General features: G+C 40.9%; 1 protein-coding gene across 7 annotated transcripts in view; it reads left to right on the top strand.

The window, feature by feature from the left end:
* The first annotated feature begins 8219 nt into the window (after positions 1 to 8219).
* KLC1 (kinesin light chain 1) overlaps positions 8220 to 13635 on the top strand; it is a 45544-nt gene continuing 40128 nt past the window's right edge. For 3 of the 7 annotated variants that reach the window (XM_021528899.3, XM_021528900.3, XM_021528897.3), the window contains exon 1: positions 8221 to 8534. The gene's annotated coding sequence lies outside the window, so the exon portion shown is untranslated. Of the gene's footprint in view, positions 8535 to 13635 lie in introns of all 7 variants that reach the window. The other 4 variants (XM_077783942.1, XM_077783943.1, XM_021528898.3 and 1 more) reach the window with 3 other exon arrangements.

Below are 13635 nucleotides of genomic sequence, written 5' to 3'. Positions count from 1 at the left end.
AATAAACCTGGCAGCACCATTTTACAGTTATGTAGTTAATTACAAGGATGTGGGGCACGTTAAACTGCTGCCCACAATGGAACCCTTTACAAGGTAGATTTCTGGTCAGTGTTATACACTGGGGAAGGAAGATAGTGTTATTCATCAGCCTTTTCTGTGTGAGTCATGGCAGCTTTCAAACATATGGTGATGGTGTACTTTGTAGCCCTTCAGCATGTAATATGAAGTGCAACACTGTGTAGGCAGTACATTTCACTTTCATGGCTAATTTATATTTATCAGTTGTTCCCAGCTTTGTCTTAGTTTTAACTGAGGCATGTGTCAATTCCTGTTTGCAGCTACATTATCTTCAATAGGTAGACTTTGATAAAAAACTGTTCTATATATGTCTTGGAACAATTTCAATATATTTCCATTTGAGTTTTCATTAAAATAATTATTTTAGATATTAAGGATTAATCTTGTGTTAAAACACATGGATTCAAAATCTAAAGTACTGCATATGGTATGTTTCAACAACTCCCAAGAACTTTCCCAGGAGGCTGTAGTTAATTGGTGTGGCAGAATGAACTGCTCTCTGTAATCAAAACACCTCCAACAGTCCAGGTGTTTTAGGTGACAATGCTGTCATAGATAACCATGGCAGCATAGATTTTTTCCTTCAAGGAAATTACTACAAGGTGTACTCTGAATTTTCTTATGCCCAGCTGGCCACCAAAGTCAAAGGCCAAGGAGTCCTGCTTTAATTTCTTATTTATGTTTGTCCTCTAAAGTAAAATTGAAGCCTTAGAATATCTGTAATGACCTACAAACCAATGAGGTTAGGAGCCTTCTAAGCCAGTTGCTGCATAAATTACCCAAATTTAATCTAGTCTTTGGCATAAGGAAAACCTTCAGAATATGATGTGATGCAACAATGTCTGCCAAACTTGTCAGACTTAGTTCATCCCCTCACTGTTGTTTTTTTTTTATACCTATACTGGTCAATAAAAAACCTCTACACAAATGCAGGAGGAATTGCTTCAGAAATAGACACCTATAAGTCTACTTTCTAAGGCCTCCTTTCACATCCCCTAAATACAGGGGATATACTGAGTGTGGGTAGGCTAGGTTAGAGATGGGCCCCAGGGAGAGAGATCATCTGTCCTTATCCTGCATCTGCTCTGTTTCCCAGGAGACAGGATGAGGAACAAAATATCTAGCACAGACAGTTCTGTTTGCTATTGATTTTTAGAGTGACTCTGCCCTTCTCAGCCCTATGTCCTGTCTACCATCCATCTTGCCACAGGCACATTCAGAGAAGCCATTTTCTGTACAGACATAATTGGTCATTGGCACAGAAACGACAGAAACTATTGTCACACAGCAGAAGCATTTCCATTTCCCTTAGGGCAGACTGTATTACCATGAAGTCCCCAGTCCAGTGCAGCTGGGTACTGCCCCTGAAATACCCTCTTAACACAAACAAGACAAACTCCAACAATGAAAAGTGGATGTACAACGGCCTCCCATAAAAAATGAGAATTTCCAATGAAGCTTGAATGCCAAGTGATTTTGGTATAATTCCATATAGAGCATTAGCTAAGGAAGAGAGAAAAGCATTTAATGGAAGAAAGGGGTATATAATTTTGGCAATTACTGTGCCATGTGCAGAAAAGGAATACATCGAATGTAAGGGAGGTTTACTGGTAAATCTGACTTGGGAACAAACATTTTGGAAAGTGACCATGGCACAAACAATTGCAGCTCTTTAGGCTCAAGAAAGATGAAGCAAATAGGAGCAGAGAAGGGCAGATTGAATAATCAGGGAGATGTAGAATCTCTTTTAACAAGATTAAGAGTTCAGTTTGTTTAGCCAAGCAAATTGATGGTCATGAGGGAAGAAAGGTGTACAGAATCTGCAACACAGGTGAGTGGAGGAAGAACCAGCTAAGAGAGTTAAGCAAGAAAGAACCTTCTTTTTCTACAATAATTTAATTAAACATATAAAAAAGAAATGTTACTTATGAGGACAACTTCCTTAAAAATGCAAACACATAGAGAAAGGGACCAATCACTAGCCAAGGAAAAGAGCCAGGAAAAAAATAACACAATTTGGCACAATATCTCTATGCATATATTACCCTTGAGAATGCTCAGTGAAGGAGTGATGTTCTTGGTCAGGAAGGGCAAGATGCCTGCTTGGTTTTCAGTGGACTTTGATAATTACATTAAGAAAAAGATCTGATTAGGTTGTTGCCTGTAATGGCTTTTAGACTTCAGAGATTTTGTTGTCTTTCTTTCATCAGTAGGTACAAATTTCTACTTGGAAAAGGTCACATACAGCAATACATTGGCATTAGCATTTCTTGTGATTAGCTTATGCATAAGCTTTAATAAAAGGCATATCTGAAAAATCACAGCTTCCTTCTTCTCTAAATGTATGTAGGAACCTCAGTGAGAATAAAGGGTATAGATCTCCTATATCAGTGTGAGGAAGCACCATTTTCCTGGTGCTGAGGCAAGCTTATATTCTAATCTAGGCCTCTGCCTGATGTTGATTGGGAAAAAAATTAGTGCTTTTCCTACATTTTCAGAGATTCACTTCTCAAAATAAGAAAAATCTCATACAGCTTAATGAAATTATCCCAGATTTACGCTACTGTGTCACTGAAATTACAGTCCTCACAGATCTCACAGGTTGGTTATTTTATTTTGGGTTTTTTTTAAGAAAAAGCATTTTTCATCATGAAACTCTGGAGGATTTAATGAAAAAAGGTTATCAGTAAGTCTCCTCTGCTAAGGATCCTACAATGACTACTGAAATTACCAAGGAAAGAGTCTCACCTAATCTAATGGCAAGTCATCTGGCAGCCAAACTGGATGAATTAGCAGAGCTCTAAAGGAATGCTGACAAACCATATAGGTAATTAAGAGCTGGTGTTCTCAAAAAGGGAAGAGGATAATGGAAGCAGTAAGAAAGCAGACACTTAGAAATCAGTAAAGGTGGTCCTTTTTCCCCCTGCTTTTACCTACATGTTCCTGGGTTTGAACAAAGACACACGATTTTGTGTTTGGAAGAGTCTTGTTTGTTGTGTTTGTAGAATAAAGTTTTTTCCCCATCAATACTAGGCCTTATCCCAACATAAAGGTAAAAAAGGGAGCTGAGTCATAGTTGGGAAGTAAGGATATAGCAGGGTGAACAGGAAGAACTGTACCACAGACAATGTTATTATTCCAGTAGTGGCCAAGTGTGATATTCTCTCAACTGCATGTTTTTTATTTCCTCTGGAGGATCTAATACACTTCTGCAATGGTTCAGTGGCTGAGGTAGGTGAATACAGAAATAAATGCAACTTCCTGTGACTCATATGCAGAGATTAATAATCCTCATAACCTTGAATGAGCAACTGAAACCCCAGGGGTGAATAAACTCACTGAGAAGTGAAAGTATGGAGGAAGGAAAGGAGGAACCTAAATGGAACGTTATCTTTCTTCACGCATAAGCACTAAAAGTCATGCAGAGTGAATATGGAGAAGAGAATATTTCCAAGCCAGAAAGGTGCTGGTAGTCAACCATCAGCTGATTATGGAGCATGGAAACAAGTGAGGAAGAAAGTTTCTTCATCTTTCAATTAAATGAGAGGTATGACAGAAGGCAGAACAGAAAGTGCTGGTGGAGCATAGTGAGTGTAGTGGTGTAAACATTCCCTCGTAGAGGTGGCAACTTATTCCTTGAATGCAAGGAGTAAAAATACAAGTCTAATTATCACCACAAACTCTCCTCTGTGAATCCTTAACCTGTTCATAATTCTGATGTTTAAAGTATGATCTTGGAGAATACTGACAGTGTCTATAAACTCATATAGCACAGAGCATTAGAACTTGTCAAAGGGTGGAATCCTTAGCTCCTTGATCACTTACTACTTTGAAGATAACAATGGAAGTCAGGATATATAAATATAGCTGTGTTGCTGAAACTTTCTAGTATTTACCTCTATGTTCACATTAATATTGACATGCAAATTCTCTAGCTTTCCAGGGGTTATTTTAACTGTATTACCTGAGGTTTTCATAACAGGACTGTTTTAAAGCTAACTGAATGTGCTGCTTAAACCTTTCATTCAGTATATTATGTTCTTTAGTAGCAGCACAGCTCTGTAATAACTGAGAGTTAAAAAATACCTTGTTAACAAAATATCCAGTGCAACTATCTTGCTCTGTTTTAAAAAATAAACAGAAATTAACTGTTAAGACTTGAATTAACACTGCACACTTTATTTCCTTGTTATTTCTCTGTGGAGAGAAAACAGCAGGGAAAAGCAAACTGGCTTCCATTTGTTACAGCTTCCTAGAAATCCTTGTGACTCTGAAAAAGAAGAATTCACTTGCATGTAAATAAAGCTTATTGACTTGGGAAGCAGGACCATGATCAGTGTTTATTTTACTAAGAATTAATGCCTTGCCTGACAGTAGGTTCCCAATGGTAAGTTCAGGCATTTGACAATGAGTCAAGCAAAGCAAAACACACTCCTTTTACCCCAAAGTGCCTGAATTTTCTCACAAAAAGGTAGCTCTGCATGCAGTAATTGTACATATGAAGAAAAGAGTTGGGCTAAAATTGTGCCTAGGACTGGGTGCTTGACATTTCTGAGTCTTGAGCACTGGTTTTTATGTCTCCTCTTTTCCATAAAGGATGTTCTTGTAGGAAATACAAACTAAAACATATGCAACTGTCAAGTGGTTTTGATGAAAAACCAGCCAGATTGCTGAATCTGGCCTTTCAATATTTATTATTGCCAGGATGCTTTTAAATAGCAGTTTAGCAGCAGTTAAAATTACTCCAATATAGTACTTTATTGTGGCCATATTTCTAAAATTATGTCATAGATTTTATAGACTATAAGATTAGATTAAAAAAAAAAAATCTCTTTGGATGGGAAGATCCTCTAAGACAGAAGGATGTATTTTTTTAGTACAATGGTGTGCTGGTGGCATTTGGCCACTGTCAACCCATCACAAACTGTAAAATAAAATGACCCACACTTCTTAAAGGAAGTGAACCTGAATTTCTTTAGAGGTTTGCCCCATTTCTGAATGTCAGGTAAGCTGACCTCAGTTCACTGTGTGTATTTCTCACACTGTTGCACTTCAAAAACCACAGAGCTTTGTGCTGCATTAGTTGAACTGTTTGCTTTTTGCTCTCCCACTGTGCATTACAAACCTCCCTCTCTCTTCTGGGAGTAGAGGGAAATTGGAATATTGAGACTAAAGAATCCAGCATTGTAAATAATTAGTTTTGGGGTTTTGTTTTGGCATGCACTCAGGAGTCTGCAGAAAACAATGGTGACTTTGCTGGTGATAGGCAAAGGATCATAGGAGTCACCATCCTTGAAGGTGTTTAAGTAAAGATTGGATATGGCACTTAGTGCCATGGTCTAGTTGACATGGTTGTGTTAGGTCATAGGTTGGGCTTGATAATCTCAGAGGTCTTTTCCAACCTAATTGACTCTGTGATTTCATAATATACTAGAGACAGCATATCTCGATAATTTAATCAAAAAATCAGGGCTTGCAGCATAACCAGTTCCTTAAGATAAAATGGAAATGTGGGCAGTGAATAGTTTTTACTGCTAGATGAACCTGGATAATTCTCATGTAGATGAGACAGGAAAAACAAGATCCAAATGAAGAGGAACTCTTTGGATATTTCAGGTCAGGCAGTAGCTTGAGGAAAAATCATCTTCACCAAGTCTCTCCTGTGTCTAGCTTCTGCTGTGTGCCATAAACACAGAGGAGTAAACTGCACTATAGTTCCATTGAGCTAATCAACCTTCCTGCAGGAGAGAGCTTATAGTGTGTGCTGTTTATGTGGGAAATTGCCAGGATGCATATACTTGATTAGCCAGCATATTATGAATCAGGGTCATAGCTGGAGTAGTTGCTTTGTTCAGGGATGCTCATATCCCTGGGGTAAGCAGCTAATTGCAGGAAATCTTTTAAAGAAAATGTGTGATAGGAAGAAAGCAATGAATATTGTTTATTCAAAAGGCAGGAGTGGTTCCTTTGAATCAGTTCTCTTGCATAATTATGTAATTAGGGCATGTTCTATTTTTAATTAAAGCTCTTGCATATTCATGAGAATACTCTGAACCTGTGAACCAATTGGTATAACTCTTTAAAATGTAGTTTCTGTAAGGGAATGCCCTTCAATCTTTTTCCCCCTTTCGTATTACTGTGCAAAGAGATATTTCACACTGTTATAATTAGGTTGTATTGCCTGTTAAAACTAAAATGTGGTTAATTAAACCATTAATATAAAATTGCCAGAGAAAAGTTTTAAATTGAGATGAAGAATACAAGAACTGCTGCTTGGAAATACTTGTATCAAAACTGGGTTTTGCTGGACAGCTGGATCTGTGTAAAATATCAATCAGAGAGTGGAATTCAGTAAGTATACTTTATTTCCCTCAGCTTTTCAAATCCAGCAATGATTCTCTGTATTTACAGTCTGAAGACTATCTATGTTCCCCTAACTTTGCTTTGTTTCTTGTGGGCTTCTGTGACTCTTCCTGTTCTTCTGCCTCTTTGACAACAGCATTAGCTTTGATTCCTCTTCTGACTTCCTGCTTATTCTTAGGAGCCTTGCTTTCTCACCCGACTCTTGTTCTCACATCTATTCTGTAGACTTGCTCAGCATTGTACATGAGGGCAAACATATGCAAGCTCTGCTTTCCTTTAATACTTTAAATATTACCACTTAGGTGAGGCTGCATATTTTGATTTACCACTATACCTCTATGTTCTTCTATTAGGTTATGATTCACACCCTGTACATATTGCAGGTCCCCTTCCACTGAACAATGCTATTCTATTCTATGTGGAGCTCAGGTGATAATGCATCACAATACAACTCTTTCATAAAGTTAGGCTGTCACTAATCCCTGATGATTTACAGTGTACATTTTACAGCTTTGCTATAATTAATGTTTTGAGTGCTTGGTTTTTTTTTTGGGGGGGTCTTTGTTTTTGTTGTATTGTTTGTTTGTTTGGGTTTTTGAATGGTTATTTTAATTTTTTTTCTATCTTATACCTCAGTTCCCTCCATCTTTCCTTTCTGGGCTTAACGTCTAACTAGTGGAACATAACATGAAAATACTGTGGCTGTTCCTTCCTCTCTAGCAAGAGTGGGAATGAAATTGGAAGCTGCAAATAAATAGTTCTTGTGACAAGTGTCACTGAGTTCTCATGGAACTCTTACTTTTCATGTATAAATATGTGTAAGAGCAGGGACCTTTCACTTACTTCCCCGCAGAACAAAGATGAAGGCATTGAAATATATTGGCAACACTCACTGAGCTCTGTGTGGTGGGCAACCTTTAACACAGTACTTCTCCTTCAGCTTATTTCTCTGTGACTCGCTCCATTGAGCCGTTGCAAACTGCGGGGATTTTCAAGCATATTTCATGAAGTCATGGTTGGAAGAGACCCTCATGATTTTCCAGTTCAACCATCTACCCAGCACTGCCCCTGTAACCCCATGACCACTAAACCACATTGCCCAGTGCCACATCCAGGTGCCTCTTATCACCTCTGGGGTGGTGGCTCCACCAGCTCCCCGGGCAACCTATTCCAGAGAATGATGAGGTTCCTCCTGAGCCTCCTCGTCTTGAAACCAAACCAACTCGGGTCCCTCAGCCATTCCCCATAAGACACGTTTTCTAGACATTTCACGAGCCTTGCTGCCCTTTGCTGGACACACTCCAGCACCTCAATGTCCTTTTTAAAGGGCGTGGAAGATTTTCCCAGAGGCATCCAACTGAGATGGGGACATCAGTTTCACGAGTCCTGCAGTTACCATAACCCTGAACTTCTCTCCACGGGAGTAGGTCAAACCAGCGCCAAGAGCACCAGCAGTGGAGCGAAACCGCCCCGGTGTCACCCAGGGCGCCCCGAGGAAACGCCGGGATCTGCTCTGCACTGACATCCACTTGAGGCAAATCCTAGCGAGGTTTAGCGCGGCTGCACTGGCAGCCTCGGGGATGCCCCTGAAGCCCGGAGCTGCGCCGAGCATCCCGCGCGGCGCCGCCGCTCCCGGGCAGGGATGGCGCCGTGAGGGGGGCGCTGGGAGAGAAGGGCGCGCGGGCGCTTGTGGGAGAAGGGGGGCGCCGCCATGTCAGGCGGGGCGGGAGGGAAGGAGGGAGGGGAGCGCGGGGCGGGACCGGGACCGGGGCGGCGGCCGCAGCCGCAGCAGCAGCAGCCGGGGCGGTGGTGGCGGCTGCCGGCAGCTGTCAGCGCCCGCTCCGCCGGCGCCGACCACCGCGGCCCTGCAGCGCCTTGCGGGGAGCACTGGGCGCGCCGTGGTGCTGACTCGCTTCTTTCTCGCCTTCCCTCCCTCTCTCCGCTCCTCTCTCCCCCCAAAAAACCCTTTTCCTTCCTCCCTTTCGCCCGCCCATCGCTGACATCCTCCTCCGGCCGCCTCCCCGCCCCGGGCTGCGCGGCCCCCGCCGCCCCAGCGAGCGCTGCGCACATCGCCCGAGCTGCAGCACCGAGCGGTGAGCGGGGGGAGCCGCAGGGCCGGGACGCGGGGTTTGTGTGTGTGTGTGTGTGCGTGTATGTGTGTATGTGTGTATGTGCGTGTGTGTTTGGGTGCGGGTGCCTGGGGCGTTCAGTTCCCCTCCCTTTTCATCCGCCGCTGCGCAAATAACAAAAGGCTGCGCGGGCCGCCCGGTGCCCCCGCGGCGCCGCCGCTGACAGCCGGCCCCGTCCTTCCGCGCCCAGGGCGGGGTGGCTTTTTGGGGAGGCTGTTTTTGGGCGTTTTGTCAGTTGCGCTCGGCTGCGGGCAGGGGTACGTGCCTGAGGATGGGGATCGGCTCGGCTTTGTCCCCGTTTCCTCTCCCGGCTCCCCTCGGTGCTGCGGCGGGCGCCGCCCTGGGAGGGAGCGGGCAGAGGGCTGGGGAGGCTTCGGCCTGCGGCCCCGGGCGTGCGGCGCTTTGTCTGCGCTCCCCCGGCTCCGCGCTCTGCCGCTGCCAGGTCCGAGCTGCTGGAGGGCGAGGCGAGGACAGGTCTTCTCTGGGCTTTGTACACAGTGACCGGATTTATACATTGTAGGTCACCTGCCTTGCTGTAGTCGGAGGCGATTCATATAGACTTAGGTCTTGCCTGGATTTCTGCACCCTCAGAATAAGGCAAGCATTGGTTAGAAACGCGTTAATCTAGCAAAAATATAGAATTTATTTAATTGATAACTAACTGTATCTTTAGAGCAGAGATTGATTAGAAGGACACTTTAAAACCTTATTCATTTTGCTTTTGTCTTTCTGATATTTCTAAGTAACAAGATGCCGTATTTATAGATCTGCATAGCAGTTGTATGTAATCAGAATAAGGAAAGTTCTTAACACTTATTGAATTCTGTGTTCTAGGCATATTGAAGCACATTTTAATGACCAATGTGGCATCACCTAGTGTAATACTCTTGTGTGGCTTTTGAAGGTGGCTAATCAGTGATGGAGCTCTTAATAAGTTTTTTTTTGTATTAAGTAATTTCCATTAATGGATATGATGTAAAAGTAGTATCAGTACTCAAGATACTGGTCATGAAGTCAGAATACAGACTCAGAAAACAAAACTGACTAGGAAAAAGCAAAAGTCTGTTTTTATAGTTTGATTTGAACAGCAAAATAGTGAGCCAGTGTCATTCATATAACATGCTTTCATGTTTAGACATAATAGAAGAAACTAAACCAGTTAAGATTCAGTTTTAGCTGTGTTGTGCTTGACAAAAGGTTTAACAAAAATTGCTCTGCAAAGTAATTGTCTCTTTCACTTCCACTTTTGCATTTGCTCATCACTTAAATAGGAAACTTATGTACAAAGTGTGTCCATTGGAAGATAAAGAGGAGCTGTTGAGAATTTAGACAGCTTCGCATTTTGATTAAAAAAAAATCCCTACTAAACTGAAAGCAGCACCTTTTCGAGTGCACAGTTGGTTTAAAACTCTTTTGGAAGATAGCTTTATTTTAATTGAGTATGAATTCCAAAGCTTCAGCGAAACATGATAGAGGATGTTATAACCCTAGGATTACAGATACAATTGGAAGTTACACATTCAGCATTTACTGGCAGCAGAGAGAAAGCTGATCCATCTGGTGAGGCTGAGCAGAAGACCTTGTAAGTCACTTGCGCAATTATTTTTGTGACCACATGGTTCAGGAGGACCTTTTCCATGAAATTAGAACAGCTATGGAGAATTCTGGCAGCTCCATTTAGGTAGACATTTCACATAATGGAGAAGCATGTGGGCAAGTGCAGGAAATTTAAATTGTCTGTTCCTGAAACTGGCTCATCAATGCAGTATCACTTCTGCATCATGTTGCAGTTCAAGTTTGGCAGCCTTCATGTTTCTGAAGGATGATGATGGAGCTGAAGAATTCCAGTAGTCAGAAATTCTAACAGCAATTAGTGCACAGATTCCCTTTACTTGCTACCATATATAATTAAAACAGAGAATAAAGTTACCCCCCAAAGGCCCTGTGAAGTAGCCTCATGGTTTGTCAAATTCCTATTATATGGTTAATAATGCCTTATTAATGGAATGGATTATTTTAAAAGGTCTCTAATATACAACAGAGGACTCACATACATAATTTGTAATTAAATGTGCAGGAGTCCCAAGCACAATCTGAATGTTTTTGACATAGAACAAAATACACTGGACAGATGTTTAAGGCATATAAGGACAATTGCTGCTTCCTGTGTTTATGGAGAACTTGCCATGCTAATGTCAGAGACCTCTCACTCATGTGCTGCTCATACAGTACACATATCTCTCTCTCTCTCTGTATCTTTTTGTGTATGCATACATATCTGCATATGTCTCCTATTTAATTGGGGGTTTGGGGAAATAATGTAGCCTTATATTCAGTTCTGAGTCCATTTAATGTAGCTTCTGTTTCTCTTGAAATGTGGGCTTGTGCAGTTACTCTTTCATCTCTTCTTCTGTTTGACTTCTCTGGGAGACGTGCAATTGAATTTACTCTGGGATTAACAGCATCTCTCCAGCTGCATAGCTCATGATTATTTTAAAACTCAATTCAGTGTACAAATACTTGTCAAATAAAGTTTCCGTAAGCGGAGTAAAAAATACAGAAATTTGGGTAAATTCATAAATAAGCAAAGTGTACTTTTGTATTCACTGTTGAAGTGCAGCATCACGGACAGTGATGGGGACAAGCATGCTAAGTCTAGTTAAATTAACATTCTTTGTAGTCAGTGTGCCTCCAGGGTGTTGTTCAGTATGACACAACTGTTGTAAAAATGGACCAATTCCATCATCATCTCAATAAAGTGGGTAGCCACAGGCTTTCTCTTAATTCAGCCTTCATAATATTTCATATTTCCAAAGTATTTCTAACTGTTTTACTCTGACCAAAGTTTAGGAAAACATTTCTTTTCAGTGTTAACTCTGATTTTCCTTCAAGCAAAAGCATAACAAACATAAGGTGTAAGATGTATTTATTGTACCCAAAACCAGCCAGGGACACCTTGTTCACTCTAAATAAAGTCCTGTTTGACTTCAAAATAGAACTCATTGTAGTAGTTAGCCTGAGTCAGAGTCAGCTTCAGGTGTTTTTGAGGTAATGAAGTCTTCCCAGTGTTTTATTAGTGAAACATTTTCCTTTCTGAAAGTAGAATGTAGAAGAAAGTGTGGTTCCTTTGAAAAGCTACTAAATAAATGCCTGACTAGAGAAAGGTGCCCTTTTTCTGACTTGGATTTGCTGAGATATTTGTTGTCGTCATCTTCCGGGATTTAAATTGGGCACTTCATTACGAGGATTAGAGCCAGAATTGCAGATGCTTTCAGTGATACAGGAATTACTTCCAGAGGGTTCTGTATGAGGTGTTTTGTAGTCATCAGGCATGAGATGACACTATACATGGGGCTTTTTTGTGCTAGACAATTAACATAGTTAATAATAAGAGGCCATACTGAAAGGGCAAGCACAAGGACTGAAGGCTGTATGTATGCTTCTAGTACCCATAATATATTTGGGAGTGTGAACAAGGATGAACACTAAAGCAGAGTTAACATTAGAGATGCTGATTTCTTTAAATGTATAAAGACAGTCTCTGATAGTTGATAGTTTCTTCAGATTCAGTCAGCTAATAAAACAGATGCAAGTAATAGTATCTGTGTGTTTTAATCACTGTTTGTTTCTTTGAATCCAGCTTCTCTCTCAGGGATGCTGCTATTTAACTGCAGTAAGAAACAATCTTTACTCTGGAAGCTGTATTTTGGCTTTTGGCATGTATTTAGAGTTAAAATGAATTTAGTTTGTCAAATAATTATTGTTGTCATGTTTCTTGCTGAAAATGAGGAAACATGGGATCATGCCATCTTATATTTCCTCTGTTGTCTGCTTAAATGGGTATATTTTGTATGTGGTTTCTTAGTATCAAGTCATCCTTACAAGTGAAAGCAGTAAAATATCTTTTGTGGATAGACATAAAAGTGAGCAATTTAATATTTTGATTATTTTGTAAATGCCCACCATAAACCAAATTAATAATGTTTAGATTTTTTTCTGGGATTATATCAGAAACCTAGCTGATTTTATTAAATTTTAGAGTGACTAGAACAAAGGATGTCACCAATCTAGTGGGTAGTACGGGCATCCTGACATATTTGTAGAGTTGGGGTGGTGGCTAATTATATTACATTTACTATGGGATGTACCCCAGCAAACCATTTGAAACGTTAACACTCCACTTATTAATGTTCAGAAGTTCAAGAAATGTCTGACATAAACCAACTGTCTGATAATACTTAAAAAGTTGTATCTACAAGTTCGTCTTTTTAAAGGACAATACATATATTTTTCAGAGTTACCGGATAAATTATCTTCATTCTATTCTGTGTTTGTATGTAGTTGTTAATGTTAACAAAAAATTAAGATTACTGGCAGCTATGTGCTATGGTTTGAACTTATGAGCTATTCCTCAGTGCAGAGGGTGGTGGTTTTAAGCTTCATAAAGGATTGCAGTAGCTGCATTCCTGCACTGTATCTTGAGTTTGCTCCTTCCAGCTGACAGTACAGCTGAATGATTTGCAAACCATGTCATACAGATTAGGGGCTGGCAGGGAGGAGCAGGGTGTGTGTTGGTGTGGTTCTGCTGCTTTCTTTTTGTTTTTCTAAATAGAATATTGTTTTAAGATTAAGTGCTTTTATGGATGTTCCTTTATCAAACAATGTCAGCCTGAATAGTGTGGGAAAGCCACAGTTTGTCTTTCTCTTTTGGCTTGAGCAGCTTCCATTTCTGTTGTTGGCTGCTGTTACTCTGTGGTCCCTTCTGTTGTTGACTTGAGTGGATTTTAGTATATCCCCGATTTCAATGTTTCATTTGTTCACATGCTTAACCTGGATGTTCCACCCTGCTCTCGCCCAGCTCCCAGTCACATTTAGTGTGTGTTTAAAGGGAGGAGAGTTGATGAAAGAAGTGGTTTCATCTCTCCCTCACAGTGGCAGAGTGTAGTCAGATTAATCCAACTAGCGGGCTGGTAATATGTGAGGACATAGGAGAGGTTATAGTTTTGAGCTAGGAGGGGGACTGCAACCTCCTATAATGTTTCTGTTGACAGAATAGGAATCTAGG

The sequence above is a fragment of the Lonchura striata genome, chromosome 6 (genome assembly GCF_046129695.1).
Source record: "Lonchura striata isolate bLonStr1 chromosome 6, bLonStr1.mat, whole genome shotgun sequence".
Lineage (NCBI taxonomy): Eukaryota > Metazoa > Chordata > Aves > Passeriformes > Estrildidae > Lonchura > Lonchura striata.
Note: the sequence above shows the minus strand (reverse complement) of the source record. Positions and strands in the feature narration are given on the sequence as shown.